This window comes from Homalodisca vitripennis, chromosome 1 (assembly GCF_021130785.1).
Source record: "Homalodisca vitripennis isolate AUS2020 chromosome 1, UT_GWSS_2.1, whole genome shotgun sequence".
Classification (NCBI taxonomy): domain Eukaryota; kingdom Metazoa; phylum Arthropoda; class Insecta; order Hemiptera; family Cicadellidae; genus Homalodisca; species Homalodisca vitripennis.
In genome coordinates this window covers 130,067,531-130,090,919 of record NC_060207.1, presented here as the reverse complement: position 1 = coordinate 130,090,919, position 23,389 = coordinate 130,067,531, and positions in this window count along the sequence as shown.

The following is a 23,389-nucleotide window of genomic DNA, read 5'->3' as shown; positions in this document are numbered from 1 at the left end:
TAACTTGGGAGCCAACTCTCCTCTTACCGGTCCTGAACCAACGTGTGGGTCTCATATAACTTAGCACGTAGATCAGTTACCAAGTGGATGGTTAACAAACACCTACAACATTGGAGAAATACTGAGGAAAATGTACAAGCAAAGCGGATGCTCAAGGGACCATCAAGGAACACTGCAGCAGATGCCCTTAGAATAAGTAGAACGGAGATCCGAAAGGTGACTGGTTTTATTACAAGTCATTGGATATTCCGAAGCCACCTGAATAGAATAGGTATTCCAGTTCAGGAAACACTGTGCAGGAAATGTGGCCTGGCTGACGAAACAGCCAAGCACGTCATATTTTAATGTCCGGCATTACAGAGCAAACGCTCAAGATCCATAGGTGTTCTTATGCATACAGAAGAGGGGTTGGAACAGGAAAGCATTGTTCGGAAGATCTCATGGTTTTGTAAAGGCCTGGGATTTGATACAGCTTAAACCTGGGAGAGGGTGCACAATAAGCCGGATGGCTGAGAGGCAACTACCAGGCCTGGGAAACCTGGCCCTCTGTTACAAAAAAAATGTATAAAATTACAAAAAAACGAGTTTAACATTTAGCCTAGTTACATTTTACTATTTTGATGATAAACATGTCTGGCAGCTTTTGACACAAATGATGTATGTCCATCGCCATTGCATTTGTAGCCATTACTCAAATACGTTTACAAAGTATATGTGGCACATGAAAAATGAGCTGGCAATAATTAAAACTGTAAAATTAGATCGAACATTTTTATTCAATAGTATAAATATTTCTAATCGCAAATTTCTTCTCTGCTTTTATTGTAGTGGTGGCCGCTTACTGTACTGAAACTATATATTGGTTGAAACAAATGTATAGACAACCCCTTAAGTTTACTACTTTGGGGGAGTTTAATCTAGTGAGGGATTGATACACGTAAATGAAATGTACGTATATATATATATACTCGCCTTCGGCTCGCTGGGGGCTACGCCCCCAGGCCCCCATGATGTACGCTTGCAAATTCGGGGATGAGCGGTTAAATTCACGCTTGCAAATTCAGGGATAAGAAAGATTTGGTGATTGTTAGAATTCGGACATGAGGTCATGCCAGGAAATTCCCTAGGGGGGGGTTAATGTTACCAGGGTGGTTAACACATCGGGGGTTTTAATTTACTCAGGAGATTATATGGTCATACAAGGAAATTCCAGGGGTGTTTAATGTAACCTTCGCTAACGCTCAGCCAATTCACGATGTGCTCCAGTAGACGTATACTAGTCAGTCGTTTTACTAATTTTAACCAAAGTTTTGATTTAAACAGCATTTTACGGCTTAACCGTTAGAGATACGACAAAAAGTGACTGGACCTTTCTTGTCGGAAATTTAATTTTGTTTTCCGATTGTGACGTCAGATTTGATCTACGACCTATGGTTTAGTCGGTACAACGCTTGGCATAAAAGTCTGCACTGGTCAGCTATGGTGTAAACAGATTTAGTGTAAATAAATTAATAACTACCTTTATCAGATTATTAAGTTAAACAGGGGGTTTAATTTAATCAGGAGTTCATCAACCAGGAAATTCCCGGGAGAGGGATTAATGTTCTCGGGAATTATAAGAACGCGTGGTACTTTTCTTGGAAATGTGTGTCTGGGCCACGAGGATATGTGTACAGTATTTTTGATCAAAATAAAACGTTGATCAGGGGGTTTAAAATTACTTCGGAAATCATAATTCCATACCTGATTGTTGATAAGGATTCACTATTTCATTAAATTAATTAAAAAGCACTCTGTCCCTATCTACTTTTGAAGCTTCACTAACGCTCAGCCAACTTCCGATGTGGAGGGGGGGATATAGTCACTCGTTACCGTAGTAATACAAGGTCAATCTGGAACCAGCATGAATCGCACTAATTATAGTTGCAAAATTTAAAACACCTAAAATTGACGACAAAGAATTAGCCATTTATAGCATTTATGAGGCTTACGGAAAGATAAACGACAGAAAGCTGCTGAACCTTTTCTTTAGATCCTATGAATAGCTAATTATAAAACATTATATATTTAAGCTAGGGCCAACGGTTCGCCCAATATCGAGCCCGAAAGGTAAGTTCTTAAGTGAAATTTTTAACATAATCACGTTTTACGGCTACACCATGGAAGATAGAGTAAAACGTCACTGGACCTTTTTTGTAGACCGCATTATTTAGTATTAAAATAAAATTTTGAATTTGGCCTAAAACAAAGGTTCTGTCTGCAACCTAGCCCAGAAAACAAAATCTCACGGAAAACTTAAAAAATCAATATTTTAAAACACGTGTTGCGGCCAAACCATAGGGTATAGGGCAAAATGTCACCGGACCTTTTTTGTAGACCGCGCTGTTTTCTAAATCCTAGTGAATATTTGTTTTGAGCAACGACCAACCGTTTAGCCGCGATTGAGCCCGAAAGATAAATTTGTAGGCGAAAATTTCAAAATATTTTAACTTAGTCGCATTTTGCGGCCAAACTAATGGATATAGAGTAAAAAATTACTGAAGGTTTTTTGTAGATCACTTCATTTCCTATATCTATCTTTTGATTTATTTTGCCCTCCGACCAATGGTTTCGCCGTTATCGACCTCAAAAACAAACTTTTCACGTAAATATTACAAAAAAAAATTGTACATAATCACGTTTCTCGGCCAAACCAATGGAGATAGGGCAAAAAGTCACTTGACCTTTTCTGTAGATCGCGCGATTTGCTAATTTGATGGGTCAATCAGATTTGAGCTACGACCAACGGTTCGGCCGCTATCAGGCTCGAAACATTATTTTTACCGAAAAAATCTCTGGAATGTCAAATATTCGAGCGTTTTGTCGCTTAACCATGGAAGATACAGCAAAAAATCACTGGTCCTTTTTTGTAGTTCACTTCATTCCTGACCATGAATTTTTCGTCAGATCCGAGCTAGCTTCAACGGTTCGCCCGCTATCGGGCTTACAAAAAAAGCCTGCAAGGGTAAAAAATGCGTGTTTTTTTGGGAATTTTTTTGAGGGGCTTAAAACTAAAAATTCCCGGTTTTCAGACTTTTCCTGTTGGTTACACGGCAAAAGGTACCTGCGTGCCAAATTTCAAGTTTCTAGCACTTCTAGAAGTAGGTTAGAATTTGTATACATCCATCAGTGAGTGAGTTACACATGCGGCTGTATAGTGTATTAGATATATATATATATATATATATATATATATATATATATATATATATATATATATATATTGCGTTCATAGATACTTTCATTGCCATCGTCAATACAATCTCAAGTTCTATGAAATGTCTTTGTGAGTTTTCAATAGTTCTTCGTGCGTGCGTGCGTGCGTGTGTGTGTGTGTGTGTGTGTGTGTGTGTGTGTGCGTGCGTGCGTGCGTGTGCGTGAATTTATGATAATTCTAAAAACGGTGTGCAAGGTTGTTTACGTAATCATGTTCAAAAACTATAGATTAAACTGCTGAACTACATTTTATATGTTAAATGCCACATACAGTGAGAGTAACATTACAAGGAATATTATATCAAAAGAGATAAATATGTGATTGAAAGAAATATTCTTAAAATTGTACAATAAAAATATTATTTAACGTAAATTTGTATTGTGAATAACGTAACATAAATAAGTTCTAATAAGTAATGTATATTTTATAAATTTTTAAATAAAAATATTTTCCAATTTGAAACATTTTGTAACTACTTATAGCCATTCTAAATGGTGACATTATAATATATTTATTACTGTCAACGTACAGCTGTGGTTGTAAACCTCGGTGAAGGAGGAGAATTATCAATTTATCAGGGTGAGGGAAAGGAACATTGCAGAGATAATTTACCAGGGAATTGTGGCAATCCTTTAACTGCGCTTCACTCTTTTAACACTTCACTGAGGATAAAATATTTTTTACCTCTTTATTTGTTTAAAATTACCATATTATTTCTAAAACCCATTGGTTATAATAAAAGTAATCATCACTGATCAAAACAAAAATGGTGTCTATGTATCCACCACAAAGATTTGTCCTTCGTGGTATATTCTTTAAGGTATTTATTTTACTTATTTATACTAACGATTAAATCTATAAAGCGGATAAAAAAATCTTGAAACACACAGACACACAACCACGTATATTTGGCTATAATGAGCCACATTGAGTGAATAACTAATTATAGCAACAATATAAATCATAGTTTTTTATGGAATGGAATCATCTTAAATTATTACCGTAAGACTATTATTTTACGAAAATCAATATAATTTTATTTTTAGAAAGGTGTTATCCGACACCACGTAGGTTGAGACAAATCTGGATAGTTTTTACAGAGTAAACATTTTGTATCAAAATACAATTTTTAATTTTAAAACTTCTCTTTGACTTATCGTACCGGTGCCGCAATCAGATCCCTGTTCCTAGCGTATGTAGTTTTGAGGGTGGAGTACATCAGTGGTAACACGTGACTATTTGGCTATGGAGCAATGTTTTCTAACTATTAAGAATGTAAGAAAGACTACAATGGGATAATTGATTTAACTCAACAATAGAGGAATCGTTACTGCGTATCTTTACCTCGCATCCATCTTCCTGAATACTTTACGTTTATGATTTACACTTTTTTACTCCACAGAAAGTAAAAAAAACATGCAAAATAATTCAACAAAACGGATGTAAACTACCTGAAAAAACTAGACATCGTCATCGCGTCGCTTCCTACTGAGAATCCGATGATATGACGTTGTGCCAACGCTCATTGTTATGAGCTAAGTAAGGTGCTATAACTGCCAAACGGCCAGGCTTGTATAGTCGAATAGATGCAACTTCCGTATCGGCGTGCTCGGGCCTTCTGACGTTGGAGTGAGAGGGAGAACTGCCTGGTTGGCTACCTGACCAATAGGAGCGAGGAGCGTCTGACGCGGCAACAGGCACTGTTGCCACATCGCACCGCGGCGACCGCTTCTCTGCGCAGTCTTCAAGTGCTACTAGAGTGACTACTTCGAGTTTACTGCTGGGGGCGGTGTTTGAAGTATTTTGACAGCCCCCGTAATAAATATATTTATTCTTAACTAAGCCCCCGTAATAAATATATTTGTGCTGTGAATGCAATATTAGGTTTTCAGAGTACCCAAATTATTTGTCCTTCACGATATCCGAATTATGTAGTAGTTGTAGATTATTATATAGTATAATGGTAACATAATAATATCGCACATATTTTTGTTAAATTAGAGAAATTTCGTTTCTGATTACTAGTGTAAACAATCAAAGACAACACACTGACGCGTTGTTTGTTGGTAAGTACGCTGGCGCGCACCGTCTGATGTTCTCTTCTCAGTGTTCGGTGAGAAAGTGACCGCTCACGGCAGTGCCCGCACCAACGCGGCAACACCGCGGCATCAGTCTCCCCACTGCTCGCTGCCCCTCCACACCGTTCCAATACGGAAGTTATATCTATTCGACTATAGTTATGGGTCTCATACAATAATAAAAGTTATTTCCTCAGAGTATGCTGCTTTGAAGGCAAGATACACGTTCCTCTTAACCCTATTTGCATGTAATAAATGCCATGGATCATCCAGCGCAGAAGAAGACGATCCACCGATATGCACGACAGTTCAATTTTAACACATAAATTAATCAAACATCCTAATTTATAGTCGATCCTCAGTTCACGAGTGTAAAATAATTGGAAAAGTCTCTGAAATCTGCAAGTTATATTGGCCTTGGATTATTCCAAATGATTAATCGTTACCACTATCAAGTACCAAGGTAAACTAACTCGTAAATACAGATGGCGTAGTTGCGTAGGGCCGCAAGAACACAGAGAAATTATTAAATTGATGTGATCAGAATAAACAGTCGGCCTAATGATTGCGCATTTATATTAGAGTGTTAATTTCTGCCTTAATCGGGGAAAATACATAGGTAACCTTGAGAAGCTTGCTTCGGTGAAAATGGTCTATTCCCAGCGCCAATAACATTTGTTGAGTTATAAATGAATTCTGAGATAATGAAGAAAATACGCGCGCGCGCGCGCACGCACACACACACACACACACACACACAAATAAACACACTGACACAAATGTGCTGAAATCCCCTATATCAAAGCTTAATGATAGTTTGTAACAATGAGAAGCTATTTATAATACAATTCAAGAATGAACTAACTTAATGATAAACGTTATTTATTGTTATCCAACTCCTAAACTGTGGAAAATAAAGTATTACTATTTAAAAAGAACGTCTTTAGATGATCCTTAGCGTTAATCTTTAATTTATATAGATGTCACTGTCTTATTAAATAATATATGTATCAACAAACGTGTACTGCAGCAAGCTTCCTCTACTCTACTTAGCAGCCAAGCCAAGCTTATATCTAATATCATACTACGTTTTGTAGCAGACAAGCTTTGATAAATTATTCTAACTGTAACAGCTTTATTTGTTAGTCTCTCTGTGATGAGTTGTGGCTAGCCCTACTTGATGTTTGGTTGTTCCCTCCAGTGTTACAGCATATCCCAATGTATTGCATTAATCTATTCAAAGTAATTTAAAATTATTAAAGAGTATCAAATGCAAGTATTTTTACCTTTGGTATTTTTTATTTAAATTAACTTGTTAACTACATTTATGTGACATTTAATATATTATACTTTATTTTTAAACCCGTAAAACTATTTAAAAAAGTATTGCATCACGTAAATAATTGAATGTCGTTTTAAAAAATTTAAAAATGTCTTACTAAATTAAGTCTATTTACATACAAAATAATTTATATGCGTAAATGATATTATGACTTGGAAGGATTTAAGATAAGGAATTCCTCAACATATCATAGTGTAAATATTCTATTAACTTGCCATAATTCAACATAACATGAAGAATTTAACCATCTCAACTAATAATACATTTTTACTTTGATATTTCAAGATGCCATCCACACTTGTAATAGAAATTCCTTCATATCAATTCGGAAAGAATAATTGTGCTTAAAATGGGTTTATGTTTTAGTTGGATAAAACAAACTTTAATTATGGTTAATTATGGCAATCTAATTGACGGGTTTAATATAAAGTAAGTATTGATGATTGTTATTATGTTTTATTTATACTTTCTATATCACAAAAAATCTGTTTGAGACTACACTGAACATACTGCATAGTCTTCTATGTAATCGACTTTAAAGCATTATCAGAACTATCCTCAGCATTGAAGCAGTGAGGCAAGAGTTCAGACTGTCACATTACATATTGTTATTATGTTTTATTTATACTTTCTATATCACAAAAAATCTGTTTGAGACTACACTGAACATACTGCATAGTCTTCTATGTAATCGACTTTAAAGCATTATCAGAACTATCCTCAGCATTGAAGCAGTGAGGCAAGAGTTCAGACTGTCACATTACATATTGTTATGTTCATTCTGGTGAGTTAATTCTTTTACATAACTTAATTAATTTTTCATTCCGTGTCATTAAGTGAACTCTTTTAATTAATATTTTGCAACAAGGTGGAACATGGGGGGATTTTATACATAAGAATAGAACTATATTCATCTTATATTCTATGAATGTCCATGTACAATTTCATTATAATCTGTTGAATAATTTGCGTGGAAAATGAAAACAAACAAGCAAATACACTTTAAAATTTATAATATTGTTATGATAGTTACATTTCATACTTAACGATGCTGGTATTGCCCGGATCGCGTGGGTTTTGAAACAACTCACCTAACGACCCATTTAACAGTGCAAGAGGTGTGAACATTCCCATTACATTGTGTAACAACACCCGGCGAGATTTGTGGTGCGTTGAAATGGCAATATGTTTGTCACTTAAATGTATGTAGATCTTTATGTTCTGGGTTGCCTGGTCGAGTTTAATTGTAGAAGCAAAAGAGCACAAAACACATATTTTAACCTTACTATGTATATATTACTAGTAATTTTACATAGCAGTATTTTACTATAAGTGTTTGATTATGTCACACATGTCTGGCGCAAAAATTAAAAATGGACACTATTTATTAAATTTAAGTATAAATTCTAGGTGTATAATTATTCAACGACAATTTTCCAACCAATTACAAAACTAAGACTTGGTCCTAACACCTCCAAGAACACTAGTGGTTTTCAAGTCGTGAAACCTAAGAGCTATGATTTAACCACATGAAATGTCAAGGAACATTGAATAATAAACTTTCTTTGCTATAAGCGTGTACACACTTGGCAAAAACCAGCTACACTAACTGGTTTTTACGACACTTAAATATATTAAAGATGTGAATAAGCCCTCTGAGACCCGAACTGACCAGGTGATGTGCTAAGAAATCGTGCACTATAAACACTGTGATATCAGCGCATACACTGCAATCACTGTTGGCAATATATCAATTACAGTAGAAGTATTTTAGTAAATAGATACTGATTCCAATATTTCAATAGTTTCATGTTTGGATAAAACACCTCCTTAATTTCTTACATTACGATTACTTGAATTGTTGAATAAGCACAACATCACTTACTTTCAAATGGTAGCTTTTTTGTCAGTAGTTCATTTTGAATATTATATGTTATCTTCAGACAAAAAATAAGTTAAAATTATTTCTTGTCTTTTATAATCGTATTTTAAAATTACACTTTTAGTAAATTATATAACTAAGAAACGAGTGGGCAATATTGTAACGAATTGGTCTAAATCGATGAGATTTCTTATTATGCACATTAAAATTTACAAAACTAGTTTAAAAGTTCATTTGATAACCGGTCGTTTTTGTATTCCGTATAGGACTAAAAGCGTGTTTTGAGTAAAAACTGTTATTTGTAAATGTTTAAAATTTACCTTTTCATAATACTTTACATAACATTAATAAAAGAATTGGCGAAATAGATATATCATATATAAAATAGTAACAGCACCATAATAATTACGTTGAATGTCTTATACGAATTTGGTATAGACTATTATATTCTAGCATGTAGTAAAAATGAAATAAAATCAATAAAAAATACGTTATTAGTAACAATACGCTAACTTCATTAGGAATAAAACTATTCTTGGACAGTAATACTCAATAACATTCTCAACATAGAGTAACGTCTATTTTGTTTACTGAAAACAAAAAACATATTACTATCGACACAATTAAGGCATTAAAGGACAGCTTTTACCACAAGACTAAAGATATAAAATAAACGTTATATCTCTCTTGGTTCTATGTGGATCTGCAGTGGTTTAGCGTTTGTTCTATTTAAAGCTAAGTATGTCGAGTTTCTTTTCCTATTTTGTATTGCTACTAAACAAAGCAACGAACCAGTTAAAAGGTCCAGAGTAACAAAACAAATACACAGTAAAGTATACATGTATATATATCTAAATTTGTCTTTCGTTGTTTTCTTATAATAATAATAATGTACAATCTTTATAGTTACCAAATATAAAGGTGTAGAAATACACTTTTAGCAAAATAAAATGTTGGGCTATAATATTTTATTTTTAAACATATATTATTTTATTCTGAGAATACACTGCAATGAGTCACGTTAACACATTAAATAATGTTTATTTAATATTTAAATGTAATTATCCCAAACAATATTGAAGTTAAATTTTTAATTTTTACAATTTTAGTCTTATGGAAAAACTTTTAAAATTTGTGTTTTGTACAATAATCTTTGTGAATCTTCTAATTCTGCTGGTTATTTTTCGTTACAGATTATGTCACAGAATAGTTCATTACACAGAGACATTAGAGTCTTTACCAATCGGAAAAGTGTAATAGCATTGTACTTAGCACAAGAAAATACTCGTTTTATATTATATTACTTTAACAACTTACACTAAAGTCTTCATAATTGTCTTTATTAACAAAATAGTTATTTGTGATTTTTGTTTTATTCTTACTATGCAGAGTTGTCCAACACAGATAAGGAATAACGATTTCTTCAGACAGATCGAATTTATTTGCGTTTACTATATTTATATCGCTTTATGTCATAAAATAGTCAATTGGAAATAAGATTATAGATTTTTAGAGGGATATTATGATTCCTTACCCTACACAAATTTCACAAAATCGATCACTTGCAAAGGGTACTTCAAGGAAGACGTAATGTCACATTTAGAGTAAAAATATCAAAATTATGGTTAATTTGGTGTTTATGTACATTATAAATATAGTAATTTTAAACCCACTTGAGACATGTAAAATGTTTCAAAACAAGGGTTAAAGTGTTTTCAACGATTTATAACTTTTTAATAAAACTAAATCTTGTATAGTAGTTTAAAATATGTGTTTTCAGTACGATGTAATTTATATATTAGAATTTTAATTTTAATTATTACCATGCTGCTATAAGTAGCAAGAATAATTATGATTAGTAGCCATGTTGAAATTCAATACAAGAATATCTTCATTTAGTGGATGTAACATCACCTTATTCATACAATTCTTATTCAAAGCTATTCTATATACAGTGTCCATTAGGCTACGAAAATGGTATAAAAAGGACATAATGAATATATATATATATATATATATATATATATATATATATACATTAAATTGTATAAATGGCAATAGCCTTATTTAATTTCAATAAACACTGAATCGCAAAAAGTACTTGCTCCGCCGGGAGTCGAACCCGGATCTCTCACTTGCCGGGTGAATGTGCTACCATTACACCACAGAGCGCTTACTTTTTCCGATTCAATTATTTTGTATTTGGCCGTATCTGTCACATATGAGTTTAAATAAGCAAACTAACATATGATCGGAAGACCAAATACCTGTCAAACGACTTTTATTTACATTAAATTGTATAAATGGCAATAGCCTTATTTAATTTCAATAAACACTGAATCGCAAAAAGTACTTGCTCCGCCGGGAGTCGAACCCGGATCTCTCACTTGCCGGGTGAATGTGCTACCATTACACCACAGAGCGCTTACTTTTTTCGATTCAATTATTTTGTATTTGGCCGTATCTGTCACATATGAGTTTAAATAAGCAAACTAACATATGATCGGAAGACCAATTACCTGTCAAACGACTTTTATTTACATTAAATTGTATAAATGGCAATAGCCTTATTTAATTTCAATAAACACTGAATCGCAAAAAGTACTTGCTCCGCCGGGAATGGAACCCGGATCTCTCACTTGCCGGGTGAATGTGCTACCATTACACCACAGAGCGCTTACTTTTTCCGATTCAATTATTTTGTATTTGGCCGTATCTGTCACATATGAGTTTAAATAAGCAAATTAACATATGATCGGAAGACCAAATACCTGTCAAACGACTTTTATTTACATTAAATTGTATAAATGGCAATAGCCTTATTTAATTTCAATAAACACTGAATCGCAAAAAGTACTTGCTCCGCCGGGAGTCGAACCCGGATCTCTCACTTGCCGGGTGAATGTGCTACCATTACACCACAGAGCGCTTACTTTTTCCGATTCAATTATTTTGTATTTGGCCGTATCTGTCACATATGAGTTTAAATAAGCAAACTAACATATGATCGGAAGACCAAATACCTGTCAAACGACTTTTATTTACATTAAATTGTATAAATGGCAATAGCCTTATTTAATTTCAATAAACACTGAATCGCAAAAAGTACTTGCTCCGCCGGGAGTCGAACCCGGATCTCTCACTTGCCGGGTAAATGTGCTACCATTACACCACAGAGCGCTTACTTTTTCCGATTCAATTATTTTGTATTTGGCCGTATCTGTCACATATGAGTTTAAATAAGCAAACTAACATATGATCGGAAGACCAAATACCTGTCAAACGACTTTTATTTACATTAAATTGTATAAATGGCAATAGCCTTATTTAATTTCAATAAACACTGAATCGCAAAAAGTACTTGCTCCGTATTTGGTATTTGGTCTTCCGATCATATGTTAGTTTGCTTATTTAAACTCATATGTGACAGATACGGCCAAATACAAAATAATTGAATCGGAAAAAGTAAGCGCTCTGTGGTGTAATGGTAGCACATTCACCCGGCAAGTGAGAGATCCGGGTTCGACTCCCGGCGGAGCAAGTACTTTTTGCGATTCAGTGTTTATTGAAATTAAATAAGGCTATTGCCATTTATACAATTTAATGTAAATAAAAGTCGTTTGACAGGTATTTGGTCTTCCGATCATATGTTAGTTTGCTTATTTAAACTCATATGTGACAGATACGGCCAAATACAAAATAATTGAATCGGAAAAAGTAAGCGCTCTGTGGTGTAATGGTAGCACATTCACCCGGCAAGTGAGAGATCCGGGTTTGACTCCCGGCGGAGCAAGTACTTTTTGCGATACAGTGTTTATTGAAATTAAATAATGCTATTGCCATTTATACAATTTAATGTAAATAAAAGTCGTTTGACAGGTATTTGGTCTTCCGATCATATGTTAGTTTGCTTATTTAAACTCATATGTGACAGATACGGCCAAATACAAAATAATTGAATCGGAAAAAGTAAGCGCTCTGTGGTGTAATGGTAGCACATTCACCCGGCAAGTGAGAGAACCCGGTTTAGACTCCCGGCGGAGCAAGTACTTTTTGCGATTCAGTGTTTATTGAAATTAAATAAGGCTATTGCCATTTATACAATTTAATGTAAATAAAAGTCGTTTGACAGGTATTTGGCCTTCCGATCATATGTTAGTTTGCTTATTTAAACTCATATGTGACAGATACGGCCAAATACAAAATAATTGAATCGGAAAAAAGTAAGCGCTCTGTGGTGTAATGGTAGCACATTCACCCGGCAAGTGAGAGATCCGGGTTCGAATCCCGGCGGAGCAAGTACTTTTTGCGATTCAGTGTTTATTGAAATTAAATAAGGCTATTGCCATTTATACAATTTAATGTAAATAAAAGTCGTTTGACAGGTATTTGGTCTTCCGATCATATGTTAGTTTGCTTATTTAAACTCATATGTGACAGATACGGCCAAATACAAAATAATTGAATCGGAAAAAGTAAGCGCTCTGTGGTGTAATGGTAGCACATTCACCCGGCAAGTGAGAGATCCGGGTTCGACTCCCGGCGGAGCAAGTACTTTTTGCGATTCAGTATTTATTGAAATTATATATATATATATATATATTTACAATACTTTGGGAAATGTTTTGGTGAATAAAGGCTAATTAATTTTATACTGCGATAGTTATATTTTTAATATAATGAAATTAAGCTGATTACCATGTAGTTAAGTATAGTAATCTTTCTTTGAACTACAGAAATTTACAAACAAAACAGAAGGATATAATAATACGTCTACAACTTATCATGCATTACTAACATTCAATTCACACATTTATAAAACAATCCAGGATAGTGTTCATTGCTAAATCTTTTTATTCCTCAAACAGGCTTTTAGAGGGCGACACATAAGAGTAGTTTATGGTAATATACCATGAAATTCTTTTGCCGTATTGTAATCGTTAATAATATTACATGAAGTTGCATAACATTTTAGTTCAAAACATAACGTGTTACATAGTATTGTTTCAAATACAGAAATCAGAAATAAAAATCCTTCACTTGAAATTAATGTCCCATGGTGCGGTGTTGCGGATACGGCGGTTATCGATAACTGAACAAAGCAACGCCTAGCGTGTGTGCTGTTTGGATGGGTTACCGCTCAGCGACCCTATCCTTGCAAGCAGCCCGCCTGGTAGACCATTGATGATGGTGCAGACGACACCTTTAATTAAGCCATTGGTTCTTACGTTAGATAGGGCTTCTTAGCCCTAACTCCGTCTGGTAAATAACACATTATTTTACTTGTCTGAAAATCTACTACTAATATGACATGATTCCACATCACCCCAAAGTCTTTTAAACTATAGTAGAATTATTACTCAATATAATACTTGCATAGAAAAGTGATTTTCTTTCCTTAACTGAAGGGATAGTTTTAAATGTAATGAAACTAAATATTACACACACTTCTTACCTCAAATATAAATATTTTATGGTTTCTGTTTTACTAATATTTCACATTAGAAATAGTACTTGACAGAATAATTATTGATTATAAAAATGTGTGTATATTAAAGAAAAGATAAAATAATTACCTAATACACCGCACATTTTCGTTGTGATTGTATAAGCAGACACAGTTAAGATCCTGCTTTCAATAAGCTTATTTAACCATTATTTTATCGTAACAGGTAAACGTACTGATATAATAATCATAAAAATCCCATAAATAAATGTACAATGATATGAAGTAATTCCAACAGGTATTATATTAGTTTACTTCATAATAATTAATTACCTTGTCCAACTCATGGAGTGATTTGTGTGAAAATGTATACATCTTATTTTATGTATATGTTTAGATTTAACACTTTAACGTAGTGCAATATGATTTTAGTATTTTTATATTTTAATTATAACTTTCCAGATTTGTAATGTAATTAAATAAACAATTATTACTAGGAATTACAGATATCTAAAGTAGGAATAATAAACAATTTTATAGAACAGAATTGCAACCTGCCTTAAATAACTTAGTAAAACTGGCCCGAATAAAAAACCAGAAATAAAATATATTACTTTTAAGGATATGTAAATGAGGTATAGCTGCCGGGAATGGAAATGTTTTATATATTCAAGACTTACTCAGGAAATCTCTTATTTTTTAATATAATTACATATGTTTATAAATGACTTTTAGGGATCATAAATAAATACCATGTGATTTGCTCAAGTCTCCTTCAATGTATGTTGTGTAAAAACTCAAATCCATAAATTCCTTTCTTACGTAATGGCTATAAATGCTATAAATTCTTCAGAATTACGTACTCCCTCACTGAGTGATCAAACAGTTTCCTAAATTCTTTTGTCCTCAGGAAAGGTTTATAAAACAGGAAACATATTTCAAAAGAAAACTCTCAATAATTGCTACCTTCTAACATAGAAGAGATCTTTGTCAAGGACTTGTGATATCAAAATTTTGTGATACAAATATAGCCTATTTAGAATATATAAAAATATCAATAAAAGTTGATCTAATAAACTTCAGTGAACTTTCATTTTAAGCTTTGTCATGTATTTTAATTAAATACATACATAATACTGAATTAACATATACCTAGGTGTAAGCATGTATATTATATATAATTCTTTGTTTTATTATTTCATAATATACAAAACAATTATACAAATTAATATTAGAATGCTTTAATTTACGATGAGTTATTTAAATAATCCCTGATTCGCATCATAACTTATTTAAAGACTACATTCTAGACATTAAAAATTAAGTAATTTAAAAATAAAATTTTAGTTATCATAAATAGTGTATAACTTTGTACCGGGAAGCGCCTCCTCACTGCTTTGCAGGTAATTTCCTTTAGGTAACTGATACATAATAAGCATATATTTTTAAAATGTCGTTATGATGATTTTTTTAAAGAAGTGATGGTCACAATGGGTTTACATCACTACGCCCTCACATTTAGCCCTTTTCTGAGATCCAAATACATTCAAAAGTTACACTACACAGTAGACTACACCGATGGATTAAGATCTTCATCCCATTATTTATAAGTTTACGGTTACTGATATGAGACTGCTGGGCAATCTCAGCGTGGCTCAGGTATGACATCGGTACACTTCTAGAAGTAAATAGCCTAATTAATGGTGATTACGTAAGTGAATTTGTAATATTATATTAAACAGGATCAAAATGACTAGACTACGAGATGTTCTAGATACATTTTCATAAACAAGACTAGAATATAAGCTAAGTTTGTATGAGCGGAAAAGGTATACAAGGAGGAGAGAAAGAAGAAAAATATAGTAGGTATGCCAAACTCACAGAAATTGTCTTCATCTGCTACACAGCCTAGCCTTTTCCACCTCCATTGAAATGGTTGTCAAAGGTCTTTACAATATCTAGACACTTGAGATTAAAAGACAATTCGAAATGGACAGAGTTACCAAATAGCGTAGAGGGAGAATATACAATTTTAATGACGTGGGGTGAGAAGGAGCAGCCACCTCGGGAGCAGATTCGACATACACGATATCAGTAAACTCAGAAGAAGAATGTATAATGTATTCGATCCATCCGTAGCGAAACTACGCGCCAATGTATACTGGGGAAGTATCAGTTACTGAGTTAAGCACTTCGCGTGATTTTTTAACAATTAGAAGCAAAAAGCGGTCAGCTTATGTACTGTAGCTCATTCAAAATTTGTATAAAAGTTCATATGTAAACTTTAGTATTAAAACTAACTTTTATGTTGAAGACTCTTGGAGCAATTGGAACAACTTATAAATACTATTAAATGTAAACAAAACAATAATTTTCCAATGTATTTCATTTTCGACGAGGCCTTTCGAAACCAAACATTTCGATGGTGTTTGCATGTCTACACTATATGGAATTTTAATTGTAATAAAGATTATGTAAATATTTATTTGTGGAGTCGCCTGATGATGAAACCTTTGATTTCGAAAGGCCTCGTCTGAAAAATAAATTAATTGGAAAAGTATTGTAATCTTTACGTTTAATAGTATTTATAACTTTTATGTTATAACGGAGTAATGTTATAAATGAATGTATAAATTCTAAATATTAATTGTTTATGGAATTGTTTAAACCAAAGAAAAGTAAACCAAAAAGATGACAAACAAAGAATTATACGAAACAAACAATATGGATTATACAAAATTAACTGTATTGTGTGTGAATGCTATTATATTGGACAAACTGGCAGAGATTTTAATAAAAGGTTTTCAAAGAACATATACAAGCTTTAAAACAAATACAGTTTCTACAATATAACCAAATTTCGCTGAAAATGTATAAGAAACTGGCCATAACTAAAAAAATATTGAAAAGACATGGAAACTTTGGATATCGAAAGGAAAGGAGAAAAATAAAAACAAAAGAAGAATTATATATTTATCTAAATTATGACAAAGATCCTCACAACATATTAAATATCTATCTAACAAATAACACATATTCTATCATTGAAAAAATATTAAACACAGAATACTAATCAAAATTACAACTGTGTCATACGTATTTCACATCTATTTAAATGATCCACGTGTGTTTATTTAGTTGTTTGTTTATTATTTAATTAGAGGTTAATGTTCACACTGATGATGGTTTAACACTGAAACACGTGTCAGAAATAAAATAATTTTCACAAAGGATTTTAGTTCATGATTCATTATTCTAATATAAAGAAAACTTTATAATGTGGAGTTAATAACATAACATTATAATATAATTAAATATTTTCTAATAATTACTCACGAGCTATTGACCTGTGTTATTATTATCGATATATATATATATATATATATATATATATATATATATATATATAATAGTTATTACAATGTATTTTAAACGATATAATATTAATAAGACAGTTTAATTAAGCGCCAAAAGTACTCTGATGAGTTTGAGAAGTTGTTTCACCCTAGGCTCCTAAGCACCGCTCTGATCAGGGACAATCAATTAAGATTGTAAACAGTCCCCCTGTAAATGAGATAATTTGATGAAATAATAAGAGTATTTTGAAGCCATGTGCGTAACACCTGAATTCAGTGATCAATATTGTTATTTTAAAATTACGTAATCTTAAATAAAATGAATTTATAACTAATTACAAATTTTATTTAACGAATTTTCAGTGTTGTTTTTTTGGAAAAGTAATAACTGGATCCCCTAGACCGTGCTTAAGCGACTAAAATGAAATAGAATCGTAAGAATTCGATTAAAATAAGGTCAAGACGATTATTAGAAATTAGCATTGGACATATGGGACTAAATTCACGATCGTTAAGGGGTACTGCGCACCAACTAGCGCCAACAACGAACGTGGTAACGTGGTAACAACGACACTCGTAAATATGTGTTAAGAATACCAGCCTTAATCTTAATGGTACCCAAATACATGAATCCCTAGATCGAGAACTATTAAATCGATACGTATGTATAGGTGTATTTAAATCTACCTCAAACTTTACCTTGTAAAATGGTATTGTTCTGGTATACTCAAACGCATCATAAAGCATTATCTCGATAATACCCAGATGTCACAAGATTTTACCGATCGACGTCAACAATTTGCGGGATTGACGACAGCTCTGCACTCTTCGTGATTACTACCACTCTGCTTACTTCTACTAGAAGTGGTTTGTTTTCATTCCACAGTAGTGAGTGGATAGGAAAGCTTTTAAAATTACGTTCTAATTAGAAATGGTATTCATTAAAGGCTTTTGCACAGTTTCGTACATTTCAAAATATATATACACACACACATACTCATACACAACTGATAGTTTACTAACAGTTATACTCTAATGTGTAATTTCATTTTATGTTTGTGTTATTCCATATCTCTTCAATGCTTACATATTAAAGTTACTATTCCTTAGATCAGTTAAATTGGTAAGACGCCAATAACCAAATTCATTTTCAATAAGGATTGAATCGCAAAAAGGCTTGAAGACATTCAAATACATAGATTAGAACGTCAAAAATCCGAATTAAGTGGGACCGGACCCCATCCGGATTATAAAATTGTCCGAATTATCGAAATTACCTTAAAAAGATCAGTGTACAGTATTTAAGTACACACCCGTTTTAAAATGTTGTACTTTCTCTTATAAAGAAAAGGTTTTAGAGATGAAATTAATCAAAAGCATCTTTTATGTTCAAACAGTGTATTGTAATTCGTTAGTAGCAACATGTGTACAGTAAAAACATCAAACACTATTTGAGCTTTAAAAAACATGTGTAATAGGTTTTTGAACTGCAGTAGTGGTTAGTCTTTTTGCTGGTAAGTCCTTAATTCGTTTTAAAAGAATCAGCTGAGTGGGTGAGCTCTCGTTTTTTCTCTAGCCATGACATTAGTGTCTCCTCTTCGGATTGGCCCTGTTTCTTCTGTCTCATGTTCTGAATCGTCACTGTCAGATTTCATTGTTTTTGTTTCCTCTGAAAAAAATAGCTTAAATAAACAACCAAAAATAAATGTCTTCTTTTCCTGCATTTACACAGTACTATATGTATAAAAGATTATCAATCAGAATGTTGGACAAAACTATAGGTACTGTACAGTACAATGTACACCCCCTTCCACGGCCACTCCCCGTCTCCTCGCTAAGCGCCTTTGTGCCATTGCCCGCTTGACGCCAAGGAACATAGTGCAAGGGCAGATGGTACAATGTTTTAATTTTTGCTAGATACAAATCCGGACTATTGAAGGTCCGAAGTTTTGACGTCTGAATTGTCGACGTTCTACTGTAACAGTTTTAGCATATTATTAACCTATTGGTAAGACAACCCTGACAAAGAAAAAACTATTTCAATGTACACTAAAAGTAGTATAAGATAGTCTCAACTGTGTAAAACAAAAAAAATTGGATTTGGGATTTGATAAGCTAATCAATTCCTTATTGATTTTGTCCAGAAGCTAAAAGTGCATTCTCCTTTCCTCTACTTAATCCGTCTCAGAATAACTATAAATATTAGCTTAGAACTATAATTTTAAATAACATCGAGGATATAAGTCCAGCAACCGTACGTCTCTTCGGTTTCCACCAGTGGGTTGATGACGTCACGCAAAACGTCATAGCTTCCAAGTCGCAAAAGTGAGAGCATCCTCCCTAATGATATTCGTTAAACTACGCTTTACGGCTGATTTATACTTGAATTAAACTTATTTTTTGTCTTAAAAATAAAGAGTTTATTCAGTTATATATCACAGATTCCAGAATAATAGAGGCAGCATAAAATGGGACAAATCCAGAAACTTAAAAAGTGAACTGATGTATTATGAAATGACATACCACTGCATTCATAATGGTATAAAAATGAAATTTAAATAGATTGTGTAAAAATAAGATGTAAGATACAATAATTAAAATTAATTATTCGAAATGACCTAATAGTTGCGATAAATGCCCATAGTGATAATTAAGATAGGTTTCCTAACAACGTCTTAGCTTAAATCACAAAGCTACAGCTTGCTTATTTTATTCAACCACACACTTCTAAATAAAATGTTTAACGGGATTTCGTCCTGTAGAAGCGTGCCATGAGAATCCTGGGGGGTCTTACAGGGGAGATTTGCAGGGACCCCTTCAAGAAGAAAGTAATTAAATATTACACTGTTTCTTACATTCTATAGATGCATATAGCTTAGATATTATTTATCATTACATTTTTTTTTATAAAAACAGTTGGGCTTCATTATAATACATGATCACCACGGCAATTAAATCAATCATATTTCTGAATATGTAAACTACCAAAGTGTTCAAAACTAAAATATTAAACTAAATTACGTAGTATCTGTTACAAGTATGTTACATATGTTATGTAATAGTCCAAATAGCCACACCAATGCCACACAAATGATTTTACTTTGTTTAAATTAGTTTTTTACAATAATTTTATTTTAATACAAAAATTAAAAATTAAATAAACATATTACTACACAAACCTATTGGTTATAATAAAAGTGATCAAAACTAAAATGGTGTCTATGTATCCACCCCAAAGATTTGTCCTTCGGGTAGATTCTGTAACGTATTTATATTACTTATGAATTAATAATAATTAAATATATCAAGCGGATAACTAATTTGTACTAATGAAAAATCTGGCGTTAGTTAACTGTAGGTAAATAACTGTAATAAAAATATTGGCAATAGCAGCCACCAACAAAATCCAATCATTGGTATTCATGATTATCTTTGCCTGAAACCAAAATAGCGAACTGAATTAAGTTAGAATAGACATTGTAAATTAAAGTGTAGTTCAGCTATTAGAGGATAATTAGCAGCCACCACCACAATTGAACCAATATTTATAACTAACCAAATTACCGAAACGTAAAAGTCGATCCGAATTTCGTGAATAATAATAAAACTACACTATGTTCAGCTGCTTTTGTATCTAAAAATGTAATAATTTAATGATGAATAAAAACTATCTAGACTAGTTGGATGGTCTATGTATAAAAGTATTCCCGTGGGGGACTGGCATTCTCATCGGCATCAGCCACTGTCCAAGATGGGATCGTGGGTGATGTACCATCCCCGTCTTGTGCTGCAACTCCTAAGGGAGTGGCAGGGCAAGGGGAGGAAGCCACCTTCCCTTGCCACTATTCCAGTGACAAGGGTTGAAAACCTTTCCCCCCTCTTGGTTTGGCCCTGAAATTGAGAGTAGTTACCTATCCCTTCCTTTCCTGATCTTCCTACCCCTACTTTACCAACAACCCCAGACTAAGGTGTTATGCGACCCGTGCTGAGAGTCTCGTGGCACTGGGGGTATATTCAGTGTCTTCAACGGAGCCTTCTGGAAACCAGTGGGACACCCAGTCGTAATTACCCTTATCTTCCTAATCGGGTCACTGGGAAGATGGACTGCAAACACCCGGTTCTCGTGGGAACAGAATGGAGAAGGAAAAAGTAACCAAAAACAAAACTGAAACTCAAGAGGTAAGCGAAACTCAACCAGAAGAGCTACCGATTGAGCAATTAAGAGTGTCTGAGATGACCCCAATGGAGGAAGACAGACTTCTCTTGTCAGAATGCGAAGTTCGGCCGGAAGAACCAAAAAAGAAGCTGCTCTTGAGAGGCGAACTACGAAAGCGGAGGATTGAAGAGGCTGTCGCTAGAGGTGAGGCTTTCTGGATAATCCCCCGGAAAGACAGGCAGAAGAGGTGGGAACGAAGCCGGTTCCTCAAAAGTGAACTTGGTTGTTGTCGGGGCCTCAGAGCAAGGGAAAACTCATTCCGCACCAGCCCAAAAACAACAAACCCCAAGCTATGCAGGTGTGAAGAGGCTGCGATCGCAGCTGACACCTGAAGAACAAGCAAAGGGAGGGGAGAAAAGAAGGGAGGGGAGAAAAGAAGGAAGGGGCATGATGGAGGTGTCACAAAGAAGACACGCAAAACATATGCCGAAAAGATCTCTGTGGAGAAGCTGGCTATTGTCCGGCTCGAACACCCAGAAGTTAAACTATTGATGGAAGAAGCCAACAACCTGAAGAAAGTGCTGGGCAAACGCGCCTTTAAGGACAAAAACGTTAGGATGTCCAGCTGTCATGTTGAAGGTGCAGCGATAGTGGTCGGCTGTGTAAACACAGAAACTAAGGAGTGGCTGGAGAAGCAGGTCCAGGAGCTGAGTCCTTTTGAAGGAGTTCAGCTGTAAATGGGCCCAGCTAAAAGCCTGGTAAATATTTTTAAAGTTTCAACTTTTATCCCTAAGGACATCGAGGTGGACAGCAAGCAAGAGCTGTTCGAAGCCCTCAAAAACCAAAATGACCTTGACACGGATCAATGGACTGCTGTTGGAGGGAAATCTAGCACCAATGGCGAATTCCTGGTCCTTCATGTGGACGAAAACTCCCTGAAGAAGCTGAAGACTATGGCGATGCGCCCATTTTTGGGCAGCGACAGGATCACCTTCAAGCTGCAGGGAGGTAACGACCAATAGAGGATGACAGCGGTGCTCCAGATAAACCTACACCACAGCAGAGCAGCTACGGCAACACTCTGCCAGAAGATCCTGGCTGACGACATAGGCGTGGTCCTGATCCAAGAACCATGGACCGTTGGCAGTCGTGTGATGGGGATGAGCACCGCTAAAGGTAATTTGATATACGATTCTGGCAGTAACAACCCTAGAGCATGTATATATGTCAGTAACAAAATCAAATCACTAAAAATGGCACAAATGTGTTCTAGAGACACAGCCGTGACAGAGGTTCACTTGCAGACAGGTGATGGCAACATCAGAATCCTGTTTGCAGCGGTTTACCTCACATACGATTCTCCAGAACCACCGCCAACTGCGGAGATGAGACGGATTGTGGAGTTCGGAACCCTTACGCGGAGGCACCTGATTGTCGGTTGTGATGCAAATGCCCACCACACCGCTTGGAGGAGCAGCAACATCAACAATCGGTGTGAGTGCCTCTTAAATTTTATAGTAGAATCTAACTTAGTTATTATGAATCAAGGCCGTAAACCAACTTTTGTACAAAGAAGAGGTACAGGGGTAAGAGAAGATATCTTAGATATAACTCTGGCTAGCAACTATATTGCAACTAAAGTTTTAAACTAGAGTGTGCTAGATGAAGCATCTGCTTCAGATAATAGGTATATCTCCTTTGACATGAGGTCGTACAAAATAAATGAGACCTATAGAAACCCAAGAAAACAGATTGGGTAGCTTTCAATGCAGAGCTAAAAAGCAATCTAGTAAGGGACAATGGGTATCAGGGGCAAGGCCACGAGGACATGGCAAACTCTTTGCAAAACGCCATGAAAGAATCGTACCACAAG